At 42.2% G+C, this 14987-nt stretch overlaps 2 non-coding genes across 2 annotated transcripts; both read left to right on the forward strand.

The window, feature by feature from the left end:
• Positions 1-9428: 9428 nt before the first annotated feature.
• Positions 9429-9611, forward strand: LOC140287373 (U2 spliceosomal RNA). Its single transcript, XR_011911555.1, has one exon. It is a non-coding gene; the product is annotated as a U2 spliceosomal RNA (small nuclear RNA).
• Positions 9612-10022: 411 nt separating this feature from the next.
• Positions 10023-10135, forward strand: LOC140287386 (U5 spliceosomal RNA). Its single transcript, XR_011911567.1, has one exon. It is a non-coding gene; the product is annotated as a U5 spliceosomal RNA (small nuclear RNA).
• The last annotated feature ends 4852 nt before the right edge of the window (positions 10136-14987 follow it).

The raw sequence follows: 14987 nt of genomic DNA on the forward strand, positions 1-14987 counted from the left end.
TCTAATCCACCACTGTCCTTGGTCTTCTGTAGGGTTTTTAAACTAAGGGTTTGTTTTTCCACAGAAATTTGGAGATGCATGAATCTAGTGACTTAAACCAAGTAGCAGATGGTTTTATGGGGATCATTGAGAACAAATAGTTAACTTTTGGTAGTATCATCATTTTAATGGTTGTAACTCTCCCCATAAGTGATATAGGTAAGGACTTCCAACGAGAGAGCTCGTCCTCTATTCTCTTTAATAATTGCACATAATTTAGCTTTGTTAGCTCTGAGAGCCTGGAGGAAATGTTTATGCCTAAATATCTAATATTTCCTGACTGTAAAGTGATCGCAGGTATATTCTGGACCCTACAGTTAATGGGCAGAACTGTGGTCTTAGACCAGTTGATAGAGTAGTCACAAAGTGCAGAGAATTTATTTATGAGTGTGATCGTGTGAGTGAGAGACGTCTGTGAGTTCTGAAGGAAAAGTAATACATCATCAGCATAAAGACTTATTTTATGCTCAATATTTTGGGGTTGGATGCCTTTAATATTTCTATCTTGTCTTATAGCAGCTGCTAAAGGTTTGATGAAAATAGCAAAAAGTGAGGGAGAAAGTTGGTAACCCTGTCTTGTACCTCTCTGCAGACTGAAGCTTGGAGAAGTTTGATCATTTGTCCTGACACTTGCATTTGGGGAGCTATATAATATCCTTATCCAGTTTATGAAGTGTGACACAAACCCGAATTTGTTTAATGTTGCGAATAAAAATTTCCAGTTCACTCCATCAAATGCTTTTTCTGCATCTAGAGAGTCGATTATGGTTTCCAAGTTGTTGATGGTAGAATAGTCTATGAGAAAAAGCGGGTGAGAAAAGGTGCGAATGTCCAACCATACATGATCAAAAGCAGGAGTTGATGTGTTCGGCTACAAGAAGGTTTGAATGCCCGACCATAGTTTGTAAAAAGCGGGTAAGAAAAGGTTCAAATGCCTGAACATACACCATCAAAAGAGGGAGTGGAGGTGTTCCGCTGTAAGGTGTGAAGGTCTGACCGTAGTTGGTAAAAAGCGGGTAAGAAAAGGTTAAAATATCCGACTGTACACAATCAATAGCGGGAGCGGAGTTTTTCGGCTAAAAGAAGGTGTGAAAGTCTGACCATGGTTTGTAAAAAGCGGGTAAGAAAAGGTTTGAATGCCCGAATATACACCATCAAAAGCGGAAGCGGAGGTGTTCGGCTGCAAGAAGGTGTGAACGTCCGACCAAAGTTTGTAAAACGCAGTTAAGAAAAGGTTCGAATATCCAACCAAACATAATCAAAAGCGGGAGCAAGGGTGTTCGACTGCAAGTAGGTGTGAATGTCAGATCATAATTTGCAAAAAGCTGATGGGAAAGGGTGTGAATGACCGACAATAATTGCTGAAAAATGTGTTAGAAAAGGTAAGAATGCCGGACCATTCATCATCAAAAGCGGGAGAAGAGGTGTTCGGCTGCAAGAAGCTGTGAATGTCCAGCCAAAATTACTCACAAACGGGTAAGAAAAGGTAGTATTGCCAGACCATAAATGATCAAAACAGGGAGCGGAGTTGTTCAGCTGCAAAAAGGTGTGAATGTTCGACTAAAGTTTGTAAAAAGCCGGTATGACAAGGTGCGAATGCCCGACAATGTATGATCAAAAGAGGGAGTGGAGGTGTTCAGCTGCAAGAAGGTCTGAATGTCCATCAATAATTGCTAGAGAACATGAAAGAAAATTTTCGAAAATCAAACCGCACATGATCATAAGTAGGAGAGGAGGTGTTCAGCTGCAAGAAGGTGTGAATGTCCACCCATAATTCCTGAAAAATGGGTAAAAAAAAAAGTGCGAATGCCCAACCATACATCATCAAAAGCAGGAGTGGATGTGTTCGGCTACAAGAAGGTGTGAACGTCCAACCAAAGTATGTAAAAAGCAGTTAAGAAAAGGTGAGAATATCCAACCAAACATAATCAAAAGCGGGAGCAGAGCTGCAAGTAGGTGTGAATGTCAGATCATAATTTGCAAAAAGCTGATGAGAAAGGGTGAGAATGCCCGACTATACACCATCAAATGCGGGAGCGGAGTTGTTCCGCTGTGAGTAGGTGTGAATCTCCGACCATAATTGCTGAAAAATGTGTTAGAAAAGGTAAGAATGCCGGTCCATACATCATCAAAAGCGAGAGAGGTGGTGTTCGGCTGCAAATAGGTGTGAATGTCCGACTAAAATTCAAATATATTAACAAAAGCGGGAGGAGAGGTCTTCGGATGAGAGTGGTTGAGAATTTCCATCCATAATCTATAAAATGCGGGGGGAAAAAAAGTGTGATAGAACACTAAAAGGTGGAGCGGAAGTGTTCGGCTGTAAGAAGGTGTGAATGTCCGACTATATTTGGTGAAAAGCAGGTGAAGCAAGATCTGAATGCCCAACCTTACATCATCAAAAGCGAGATCAGAGGTGTTTGGCTGCAAGAAGGCCATAGTTTGCCAAAAGCGGGTAAGGTGCGAATGACCGACTAAATATCAACAAAAAGGGGGGCGGAGGTCTTCGGATGCAAGTGGGTGTGAATATCCCACCATACAAGTATGGTGGAGAGGAAGCTGTGAATGGCCGACAATAGTAAAAAGCGTGTGAGAAAAGGTGCAAATGTCAAACCATACATGATTAAAACAGGGAGCGGAGGTGTTTGGCTGCGACAAGGTGTGAATGTCCACCCATAATTAATGAAAAGCGGGCAACAAGTAGGTTCGAATGCCCAAACATACATCATCAAAAGCAGGAGTGGATGTGTTCGGCTACATAAGGTTTGAATGTCCGACCATAGTTTGTAAACAGCGGGTAAGAAAAGGTTCGAATACCCGAACATATACCATTAAATGAGGGAGCGGAGGTGTTCCGATGTAAGAAGGTGTGAATGTCCACCAATAATTCCTGAAAAATGGTTAAAAAAAAGGTGGGAATGCCCGAACATACACCATCAAAAGAGGGAGCGGAGGTGTTCCGCTGTAATGTCCGAATGTGTGAATGTCCGACCATAGTTGGTAAAAAGCGGGTAAGAAAAGGTTAAAATACCCGACTGTACACAATCAATAGCGGGAGCGGAGGTGTTCAGCTGCAAGAAGGTCTGAATGTCCATCGATAATTGCTAGAAAACATGAAAGAAAATTTTCGAAAATCAAACCGCACATGATCATAAGCAGGAGTGGAGGTGTTCAGCTGCAAGAAGGTTTGAATGTCCGAGCATAGTTTGTAAAAAGCGGGTAAGAAAAGGTGCCAATGCCCGAACATACACCATCAAAAGAGGCAGCGGAGGTGTTCCGCTGTAAGAAGGTGTGAATGTCCGACCATAGTTGGTAAAAAGCGGGTAAGAAAAGGTTAAAATACCCGACTGTACACAATCAAAAGAGGGAGCGGAGTTGTTCAGCTAAGAGAATGTGTGAAAGTCCGACCATGGTTTGTAAAAAGCGGGTAAGAAAAGGTTCGTATGCCCGAATATACACCATCAAAAGCGGAAGCGGAGGTGTTCGGCTGCAAGAAGGTGTGAACGTCCGACCAAAGTTTGTAAAACGCAGTTAAGAAAAGGTTCGAATATCCAACCAAACATAATCAAAAGCGGGAGCAAGGGTGTTCGACTGCAAGTAGGTGTGAATGTCAGATCATAATTTGCAAAAAGCTGATGGGAAAGGGTGTGAATGACCGACAATAATTGCTGAAAAATGTGTTAGAAAAGGTAAGAATGCCGGACCATTCATCATCAAAAGCGGGAGAAGAGGTGTTCGGCTGCAAGAAGCTGTGAATGTCCAGCCAAAATTACTCACAAACGGGTAAGAAAAGGTAGTATTGCCAGACCATAAATGATCAAAACAGGGAGCGGAGGTGGTTCAGCTGCAAAAAGGTGTGAATGTTCGACTAAAGTTTGTAAAAAGCCGGTATGACAAGGTGCGAATGCCCGACAATGTATGATCAAAAGAGGGAGTGGAGGTGTTCAGCTGCAAGAAGGTCTGAATGTCCATCAATAATTGCTAGAGAACATGAAAGAAAATTTTCGAAAATCAAACCGCACATGATCATAAGTAGGAGAGGAGGTGTTCAGCTGCAAGAAGGTGTGAATGTCCACCCATAATTCCTGAAAAATGGGTAAAAAAAAAGTGCGAATGCCCAACCATACATCATCAAAAGCAGGAGTGGATGTGTTCGGCTACAAGAAGGTGTGAACGTCCAACCAAAGTTTGTAAAAAGCAGTTAAGAAAAGGTGAGAATATCCAACCAAACATAATCAAAAGCGGGAGCAGAGCTGTTCAACTGCAAGTAGGTGTGAATGTCAGATCATAATTTGCAAAAAGCTGATGAGAAAGGGTGAGAATGCCCGACTATACACCATCAAATGCGGGAGCGGAGTTGTTCCGCTGTGAGTAGGTGTGAATCTCCGACCATAATTGCTGAAAAATGTGTTAGAAAAGGTAAGAATGCCGGTCCATACATCATCAAAAGCGAGAGAGGTGGTGTTCGGCTGCAAATAGGTGTGAATGTCCGACTAAAGTTCAAATATATTAACAAAAGCGGGAGGAGAGGTCTTCGGATGAGAGTGGTTGAGAATTTCCATCCATAATCTATAAAATGCGGGGGGAAAAAAAGTGTGATAGAACACTAAAAGGTGGAGCGGAAGTGTTCGGCTGTAAGAAGGTGTGAATGTCCGACTATATTTGGTGAAAAGCAGGTGAAGCAAGATCTGAATGCCCAACCTTACATCATCAAAAGCGAGATCAGAGGTGTTTGGCTGCAAGAAGGCCATAGTTTGCCAAAAGCGGGTAAGGTGCGAATGACCGACTAAATATCAACAAAAATGGGGGCGGAGGTCTTCGGATGCAAGTGGGTGTGAATATCCCACCATACAAGTATGGTGGAGAGGAAGCTGTGAATGGCCGACAATAGTAAAAAGCGTGTGAGAAAAGGTGCAAATGTCAAACCATACATGATTAAAACAGGGAGCGGAGGTGTTTGGCTGCGACAAGGTGTGAATGTCCACCCATAATTAATGAAAAGCGGGCAACAAGTAGGTTCGAATGCCCAAACATACATCATCAAAAGCAGGAGTGGATGTGTTCGGCTACATAAGGTTTGAATGTCCGACCATAGTTTGTAAACAGCGGGTAAGAAAAGGTTCGAATACCCGAACATATACCATTAAATGAGGGAGCGGAGGTGTTCCGATGTAAGAAGGTGTGAATGTCCACCAATAATTCCTGAAAAATGGTTAAAAAAAAGGTGGGAATGCCCGAACATACACCATCAAAAGAGGGAGCGGAGGTGTTCCGCTGTAATGTCCGAATGTGTGAATGTCCGACCATAGTTGGTAAAAAGCGGGTAAGAAAAGGTTAAAATACCCGACTGTACACAATCAATAGCGGGAGCGGAGGTGTTCAGCTGCAAGAAGGTCTGAATGTCCATCGATAATTGCTAGAAAACATGAAAGAAAATTTTCGAAAATCAAACCGCACATGATCATAAGCAGGAGTGGAGGTGTTCAGCTGCAAGAAGGTTTGAATGTCCGAGCATAGTTTGTAAAAAGCGGGTAAGAAAAGGTGCCAATGCCCGAACATACACCATCAAAAGAGGCAGCGGAGGTGTTCCGCTGTAAGAAGGTGTGAATGTCCGACCATAGTTGGTAAAAAGCGGGTAAGAAAAGGTTAAAATACCCGACTGTACACAATCAAAAGAGGGAGCGGAGTTGTTCAGCTAAGAGAATGTGTGAAAGTCCGACCATGGTTTGTAAAAAGCGGGTAAGAAAAGGTTCGTATGCCCGAATTTACACCATCAAAAGCAGGAGTGGATGTGTTTGGCTACAAGAAGGTGTGAACGTCCAACCAAAGTTTGTAAAAAGCAGTTAAGAAAAGTTGCGAATATCCAACCAAACATAATCAAAAGCGGGAGCAGAGCTGTTCAACTGCAAGTAGTTGTGAATGTCAGATCATAATTTGCAAAAAGCTGATGAGAAAGGGTGAGAATGCCCGACTATACACCATCAAATGCGGGAGCGGAGTTGTTCGGCTGTGAGTAGGTGTGAATCTCCGACCATGATTGCTGAAAAATGTGTTATAAAAGGTAAGAATGCCGGTCCATCCATCATCAAAAGCGAGAGAGGTGGTGTTCGGCTGCAAGTAGGTGTGAATGTCCAGCCATAATTACTCACAAACGGGTAAGAAAAGGTAGTATTGCAAGACCATACATGATCAAAACAGGGAAGCGGAGGTGGTTCAGCTGCAAGAAGATGTGAATGTCCGACTAAAGTTCAAATATATTAACAAAAGCGGGAGGAGAGGTCTTCGGATGAGAGTGGTTGAGAATTTCCAACCATAATCTATGAAATGCGGTTAAAAAAAAGGTGTGATGGAACACTAAAAGGTGGAGCGGAAGTGTTCGGCTGCAAGAAGGTGTGAATGTCCGACTATATTTGGTGAAAAGCAGGTGAAGCAAGGTCTGAATGCCCAACCTTACATCATCAAAAGCGAGATCAGAGGTGTTTGGCTGCAAGAAGGTCATAGTTTGCCATAAGCGGGTAAGGTGCGAATGACCGACTAAATATAAACAAAAGTGGGGCCGGAGGTCTTCGGATTTAAGTGGGTGTGAATATCCCACCATACAAGTATGGTGGAGAGGAAGCTGTGAATGGCCGACCATAGTTTGCAAAAAGCGGATGAGAAAAGGTGCAAATGTCCAACCATACATGATAAAAACAGGGAGCGGAGGTGTTTGGCTGCGACAAGGTCTGAATGTCCACCCATAATTAATGAAAAGCGGGCAACAAGTAGGTTCTTATGCCCAACCATAAATCATCAAAAGCAGGAGTGGATGTGTTCGGCTATAAGAAGGTTTGAATGTCCGAGCATAGTTTGTAAAAAACGGGTAAGAAAAGGTTTGAATGCCCGAACATACACCATCAAAAGAGGGAGCAGAGCTGTTAGACTGCAAGTAGGTGTGAATGTCCAGCCATAATTACTCACAAACGGGTAAGAAAAGTTAGTATTGCCAGACCATAGATAATCAAAACAGGGAGCGGAGATGGTTCAGCTCTTTCTTTTACTGCGAAATACAACGTTGTTTTTTGTTGAAATCTATCTAGACATTGATAAATACCAGCCGAACATCTCTGAAAGGCTTTGTTACCTTTTCTTACCCGCTTTTTACCAACTATGGTCGAACATTCACACTTTCTTACAGCGGAACACCTCCGCTCCCTCTTTTGATGGTGTATGTTCGGGCATTCGAACCTTTTCTTACCCGTTTTTTGCAAACTATGGTCGGCCATTCACAGCTTCCTCTCCACCATACTTGTATGGTGGGATATTCACACCCACTTTTTTTTAACGCATTTCATAGATTATGGTTGGAAATTCTCAACCACTCTCATCCGTAGACCTCTCCTCCCGCTTTTGTTAATATATTTGAACTTTAGTTGGACATTCACACCTTCTTGCAGCTGAACCACCTCCGCTTCCCTGTTTTGATCATGTATGGTCTGGCAATACTACCTTTTCTCACCCGTTTGTGAGTAATTATGGCTGGACATTCACACCTACTTGCAGCCGAACACCACCTCTCTCGCTTTTGATGATGGATGGACCGGCATTCTTACCTTTTCTAACACATTTTTCAACAATTATGGTCGGAGATTCACACCTACTCACAGCCGAACAACTCCGCTCCCGCATTTGATGGTGTATAGTCAGGAATTCTCACCTTTTCTCATCAGCTTTTTGCAATTTATGATCTGACATTCACACCTACTTGCAGTCGAACAGCTCTGCTCCCGCTTTTGATTATGTTTGGTTGGATATTCGAACCTTTTCTTAACTGCTTTTTACAACCTTTGGTCGGACGTTCACACCTTCTTGCAGCCGAACACCTCCGCTTCCGCTTTTGATGGTTTATATTCGGGCATACGAACCTTTTCTTACCCACTTTTTACAAACCATGGTCGGACTTTCACACCTTCTCTTAGCTGAACAACTCCGCTCCCTCTTTTAATTGTGTACAGTCGGGTATTTTAACCTTTTCTTACCCGCTTTTTACCAACTATGGTCGGACATTCACACCTTCTTACAGCGGAACACCTCCGCTCCCTCTTTTGATGGTGTATGTTCGGGCATTGGCACCTTTTCTTACCCGCTTTTTACAAACTATGCTCGGACATTCAAACCTTCTTGCAGCTGAACACCTCCACTAATGCTTATGATCATGTGCGGGTTGATTTTCGAAAAATTTCTTTAATTTTCTCTAGCAATTATTGAAGGACATTCAGACCTTCTTGCAGCTGAACACCTCCACTCCCTCTTTTGATCATACATTGTCGGGCATTCGCACCTTATCTTACCCGCTTTTTACAAACTTTAGTCGAACATTCACACCTTTTTGCAGCTGAACCACCTCCGCTCCCTGTTTTGATCATGTATGGTCTGGCAATACTACCTTTTCTTACCCATTTGTGAGTAATTATGGCTGGACATTCCCACCTACTTGCAGCCGAACACCACCTCTCCCGCTTTTGATGATGTATCGACCGGCATTCTTACCTTTTATAATACATTTTTCAGCAATTATGGTCGGAGATTCACACCTACTCACAGCCGAACAACTCCGCTCCCGCATTTGATGATGTATAGTCGGGCATTCTCACCCTTTCTCATCAGCTTTTTGCAAATTATGATCTGACATTCACACCTACTTACAGTCGAACAGCTCTGCTCCCGCTTATGATTATGTTTGGATGGATATTCGAACCTTTTCTTAACTACTTTTTAGAAACTTTGGTCGGGCGTTCACACCTTCTTGCAGCCAAACACCTCCGCTTCCGCATTTCATGGTGTATAGTCGGGCATTCTCACCCTTTCTCATCAGCTTTTTACAAATTATGGTCGGACATTCACACCTACTTGCAGCCGAATACTTCCGCTCCAACTTTTAGTGATGTATGGTTGGCATTTGCACCTTTTCTTACCTTCTTTTTATACTGATTGCTGAAGATTAAGTTGTTCTTTCTCAAACTACAAAATTTTTTTAATTGTTCAAACTCGATTTGAAGTGGATAAATAAGGAGGACAAATGGTTTTAAGTCAGGCTGATAGAAGGAATTAATTTTATAGCAAAATCTGTATTTCGTCATATGTCGAGAGATGCTTATTGCTGAAGAAGTTTTTTCTCATTCTACAAAGTACAACGTTGTATCAGTTAAGTCTGGCCTGGGTAAAACACTGATGGGTATTTCTGACATGCAATCATGAGGCTTTCCATCTGTGGGGTAGGTAGCAGTGTGGATGGATTAAGTGTAGCACATCTCTCGACAACAAGGTGTGGCTGTGAAAGAAGAACAGTTATGTAGGAGAGATGTCTGGTAAAGATATTTTGTTTAGTAACCATATCACAGCCACTGTATGAGGTACCTTAAGTGTTAATGGGTGAAATAACACCATAAAGACTCAGTTTAATATCTGATATGTCCTCTATACGAGGACTACATATTAAATGGATTTTTAGCAATAGGAGTTGAAAAAGGAGCTTGCTCCGTTCACTCCAAGCATCGACCCGGTACTGCTGTGCCACTGGGAACGGTGCGCTCTTCTCTGCTCTTGTGCAAAAGCAAACAGCGGTGCAGGATGGAAGTTTCAGGGAGCCCAAGATGAAACTTTCTTTTAATCTGCTGAGAAAAGAGAATGAATGCGAAGTGGACTTTAACACGACTCTGGGAGCGAGCCGATTGCGGGCTAACCGGGAGAATTGCTTGAAAGAAACGCGACACCGAATGAGCGGTCAGAACAAAGCCTCAATACGGTGTTCCCGTGGTGTTTGTGGCTGCCTTGTCTTTTGCACAGAGTAAAAGACAAGGCAGCCATCGAATAGGGCCCGATTGTTCCTACTTGGTCAGCCGAGGAGCAAGGGGGGGGAGCAAGCGTCTCAACCAAGCAAAGCTCACCATGGGGAACGTGGCTATGCCAACTAGCCTGATGCCCTGCTCCCGCAGTGATGGATAATCGTACTCTGGTTTCTCTTCATAACGTACAAGTCTTTCGCCTTTTACTAAACACTTCCGTGGAGAGCAGCACTAATGAGTTGTTTCTAATTTTGGCAGGCTTTACCTTTGCGGGTGAAGCCCTTTCTGTCTGTGAAAAAGAAATCTTGTTACTGTGCAGAGTGACTTCTCTGAGTAGAGTTGCCTTACTTGTTGCGACTGTGCCGATGTTGCTTGAATGGTGCTCGCTGGAGCGTGCGGGAGTGCAAAGTTATGCCATTTAAGGGCTGAAGAGTGCTCAGTGCAGCGGGTGGGCGAAGGTGCAAAGTGACACTCTGGCCACCTATGGCCATAAAAAGAACACCGCTACAAGTGCGCATTGTGCCAGGAAGGGCCCTCGGACATGAACCAGTGGACAGTTATTGCTTCTCTGCCTTCTGCTATTGCTTGGACCTTTTTTTCGTCTGACTCCGGCTCCTTCGTCCGAGTGAGCACAGAGGCGATGCTTCTTTGTGGCTGCGTCCTTGGCCTGCAGCCTCTTGGGCTGTTGCTACTGCCATCTGGATCACAGCCACGGGGGGAATCTGCTTGTGCCTTCTTACCAGCAAGTTTCTTGAGGTCCATATGGCGTCTTTGATGGCGGCCAGGGTGAGCCACCTTTTGACAAATTCCTCTTTCCTGAGGTTCTGATTTTGACTCACCCCATAAAGCACCAGTTGTGCTGACAGGACCTCTCTTGCTGGTAAGTACGGGAAATTTAAGGAGTCGGCTGTTGCCCACAAGTCCACAGCAGCACTGCACTCCCAGAAGAAATGCCTCACCGTCTCAGGCGCGCCACAACCTGGACGGGGGCAGGTGGCCGTCGCCGACATACCCCTGGAGTGCATGACCTGACTGGGAGAATCTCGTGAGCCACCATCCATGACAAATCCCAAAGTCTGTTCAGAAGAGCTGAAAGGTTCACACTGCGCCAAACTGTTGAGGGCTCGCCAAGAGTGAGCCCACGCATTGGACTCACTGGGGCCTGCTCCTGCACAACAGAGAGCAAAGATCGATGGCACGTTAAAACTTGTACATCTTCTTGTTCTAAATTAAAATGGTTTAAAAATGTCTTTATAAAAGCATAACTTTTTGTTAGATTAAAAGACACAGGTACTTTCAGGTCTGATGGTAAAAGTCGTAATCTTCTCATGTAGGCCCCCATCCATAATCTTGCCATTGCAGCTGCCGCTGGGTTTTTGGATGGGTTAATTGCACACTTTAATTGGACAGAGGTAAAGAGACTTCCTAAAAACAAATACAGATCTGGTACTGCTTTCCCTCCCTTCACTTTTGGCTTCTTCAGTACTTCCCTCCTCAACCTTTCCCATTTGGAGTTCCATAAAAAATAAAAGATGGATCGTTCCAGGTCTAAAATAATTTCTTTTTAGAATAAGTAAATGAATAAAGTTTTGTCTAGCAGGTCAAATATGTGCAAAATACAATCAACAGGGAAATCTAAGACCAAAACGAAGATAATTCCCTAAGCCAGTGTATCTTTTTCAACATATTTGTTTGGATTTCATTATTTCATTATTGTGTCGATTTCATTGAACTAAATTAATGTTAAGGGAAACGATTCTGCTCAGTGACAACAGAGGTTTTTACCAAATGGACTGAAATATTTCCATGTGCACAAGCCGATGCACTCTCAGTAGCAAAAGCACGGGTAAAATAAATCATTTCTAGATTTGAAATTCCTGAAAAGATCTTCAGTGATAATTTGACACACTGTGTAAACAACGTCATCTCACTGATGGCAAAGAACTTAAAATAGACCTTAGAAACGACTGTGCATATCATCCACAATCAGCAGGTTTCGTGGAGAGACACAATGGAATAATTAAGTCAAGACTGAAAAAAATCATGGAAGAAATGGGAAATATTGGGTTTACTGTTTACCATCCTAAAAATGCATCCTCCAACTAGCACAAGATGAACTCCATTTGAGAAAAGGTATGGAAGACCATTTGTACTCCCACAGTCAAAACACAGTCATCAACTGACATGATGAAGAAAAAAAGAAAAAGAGAAGAAACCTTAGCAGTATACAAATATTAACAAGTAGAGAGATCTCTTCTGTTTAGTCTGTTCCAGGTGAACCGGTGAAGGAATCTCTGAAGACAGTAAAACCCGGGGACTGGATCATCATCAAAGTGATAAAGAAAAAGAACTGGTCCAGCCCAATGGGGGGAAGGTCCATTTCAGGTACTACTTACATCACCCACAGCAGCTGAAGGACTTCTTGGATTCACTTATCACATTGTACCACGACCTTCAGAAGTAGGGAAAGATTATTTACCCACCACTGTTTTCTGAGGCAAAAGTCTGACTACAAAGGGGAATTCTCTCAACAGGAGGGGGTTCATCTCAACCTCAGTGAAGAAAACAACGGCTAACATGAGAACATAGGGTGTGACTAAAATAACCATACAGAGTACCACCACTGTCCCCTTGACATAGAAAGTGCCACACTAGTAATAACATTTATTTAAACTTGGAGATAAATGGAGAAAATAATCTCATATACAATAGCTGAGACAGAAAAAACAAAAAACTTTTGAAGACACGATTAAAACAACATTTAGAACATACAATAAGCTTAAAAGGAGTGACAAAGCTGCGACTGCGAAGGCATAGAAGTCTAATTAAAAACAGGAGCAGTAGGACAGACTTTTCTGAAATCTGAGTAAGCTCTGGGAATCAAATTTAGATAATGATCAGACTTGGCCTTTCTTATTTCTGCTGTACCTTTATTTCTAAGCTTCCTAAAAGCAAGGCAATGACCCGGGTCCCTCATATGCCCAGCTAGCATCCAAGGTTTATTTATTTTTTAAGTAAAGAAGACAGTTCTGACGAAAGCCAGGGACTAGACATGTTCTAAGTTCTATACTTTTTAAAAGGGGCGTGTTTATCAACTATGGAATTAGAAGATTTACAAAAATGGTCAAGTGCTAGATCTTCATCTGGGATTTTAACAGTGTCATGAGTATAACTATTCAACAGATCAGTTAAAAAAAAATCCTGCTCATGGAGATGTTTCAGGATCTGGATACCAAGCGTGGACCTAATGTTTTCATTTTTGCAATTCTGATACAGGCTATTGAGCAGTGATAACTAACACCAAGTTCAGATACTGCGGATTTTCTACCTTTGATTTGTTAAGATTGAGCCAATCAGGGACAACCTTGAAGGATCTCTTAAGATTGCTTTTGTAGGATCAGTAATTACCTGAGAAAGGTTGATATTGGTACACACCTTTTTTAAATTATCAGAGGCAGAGTTCAACTTGTTTAAATTAAAATTGCCACACAGAGATTGGGTTTAGGCCACATGCACACAGAATGACATCAACAAATATAAGAAATATTAAACATTTACACATAGATTTTTGAATACATGTAGAGGAATGATACTTTGAAATGTGCTCATTGCGGAGTTATGATCAGTTGAGTAATGAACTATTCTGGGAAAGAGGTTCTATTCCCAGCATCATGATGGACATGATATAGAAGGTTTCGCTAACGCATTGGAATTGTTGTACTATTTTCATATGCATGTGCAATGAAGAATTGCTTGCTGCTGATAAATGCAAAGAAGAACAGCTTACACATAGATGCTCACATATAGGCTGCTGAATGCAACGAAGACCTGCTTATCCAGTAAAGTTCAATGTCAATGTGTAATATTCAATTAGGATTTGCAAAACAGTGAAGTTAAACAATGAATGGGTCCATAGTCGGTATGACAAGACTAAAGGAATATTTACCTGGGTGTACGTTCAAACAGAGATGAGAAAATTGCGATAAATAATTGTTTGTTTGTTTGTTAGTATGTATATGAATGTTATGTGTATAAACTGTGTTGAGTTGTAGTTACTCAGTAGTGTCTCAGTGAAACAACCGACGGGGGAAGCCTTGCGGTGACAACAAAGCAGTGTTTTACTGATCAGTCAAGTTGCTCCAGTGTACTCCATACAAACCGGTTGGTTACTGAAGGGATAGAAAATGGGGAATACTTGTTTTAAAGCAAACAAGGAATTAGATGGGAAAAATACATGTTTTAACGGGACCCAGACAATATTAAATACTCAGACAGATGGGAGAAGAAGTGTAGTTTTGTAGGAAATCACAAAATTATTACATAAAATTAGTGAAATCAATTGAAGAATGCCTTTCTGAAGAGCTGTTTACCACAGATGAGCAGCTTTGCGACCAAGCACATTGTAGATCGCTTTACTGCCAAAATGATCTAATTTAATGGATTGGTTTAGACATGCATAACAGCATTTTAAGAACAAAGAGAGAAACAAAAAGGGACAACGCTTCATGGTGGAAGGTGATGTATAAATAACTGTGTATATGATGAAGGAGAGACCATTTGAGCACCACAGCCATTTCGCAGCACAGGGACAGCAGTCCAAGTTAAAGGATCTCCCACGTGGTATCACCTGTCACACTGTGTCAAGGCATCAAAAAAAGAAAAAATCACCAAACTCAAGGACAAAGAGACGAAGACTCCGGTGAACGAAGAGAGAGGACTGACAAACCAGAAATACAAAAGGATGCTCGATATCAAGATCCAAAAGAAGAGGCTAACAATGCCACAAACACTTACGATGCTGGGAATGATGCCAGCAATGAACAGAGAAGAAGATTCAGTGTCATCAATCTGCAACACGTGCCTCTAATGAGGGGGTGAATATAGAATCCTCAACGATTACAACGTCTCTGGGAACTGTGACAACAACAAGGTTTAAACCATTTTGATATATATTGTAACCTATTGGCTAAGGAATAGTGCTGAAAATGAGGTAAATCTAATCCACCACTGTCCTTGGTCTTCTGTAGGGTTTTTAAACTAATACGTGGTGGTTTTGTTTTTCCACAGAAATTTGGAGATGCATGAATCTAGTGACTTAAACCAAGTAGCAGATGGTTTTATGGGGAT

This window comes from Leuresthes tenuis, unplaced genomic scaffold, assembly GCF_036924035.1.
Source record: "Leuresthes tenuis unplaced genomic scaffold, fLeuTen1.0.hap1 SCAF_129, whole genome shotgun sequence".
NCBI lineage: Eukaryota > Metazoa > Chordata > Actinopteri > Atheriniformes > Atherinopsidae > Leuresthes > Leuresthes tenuis.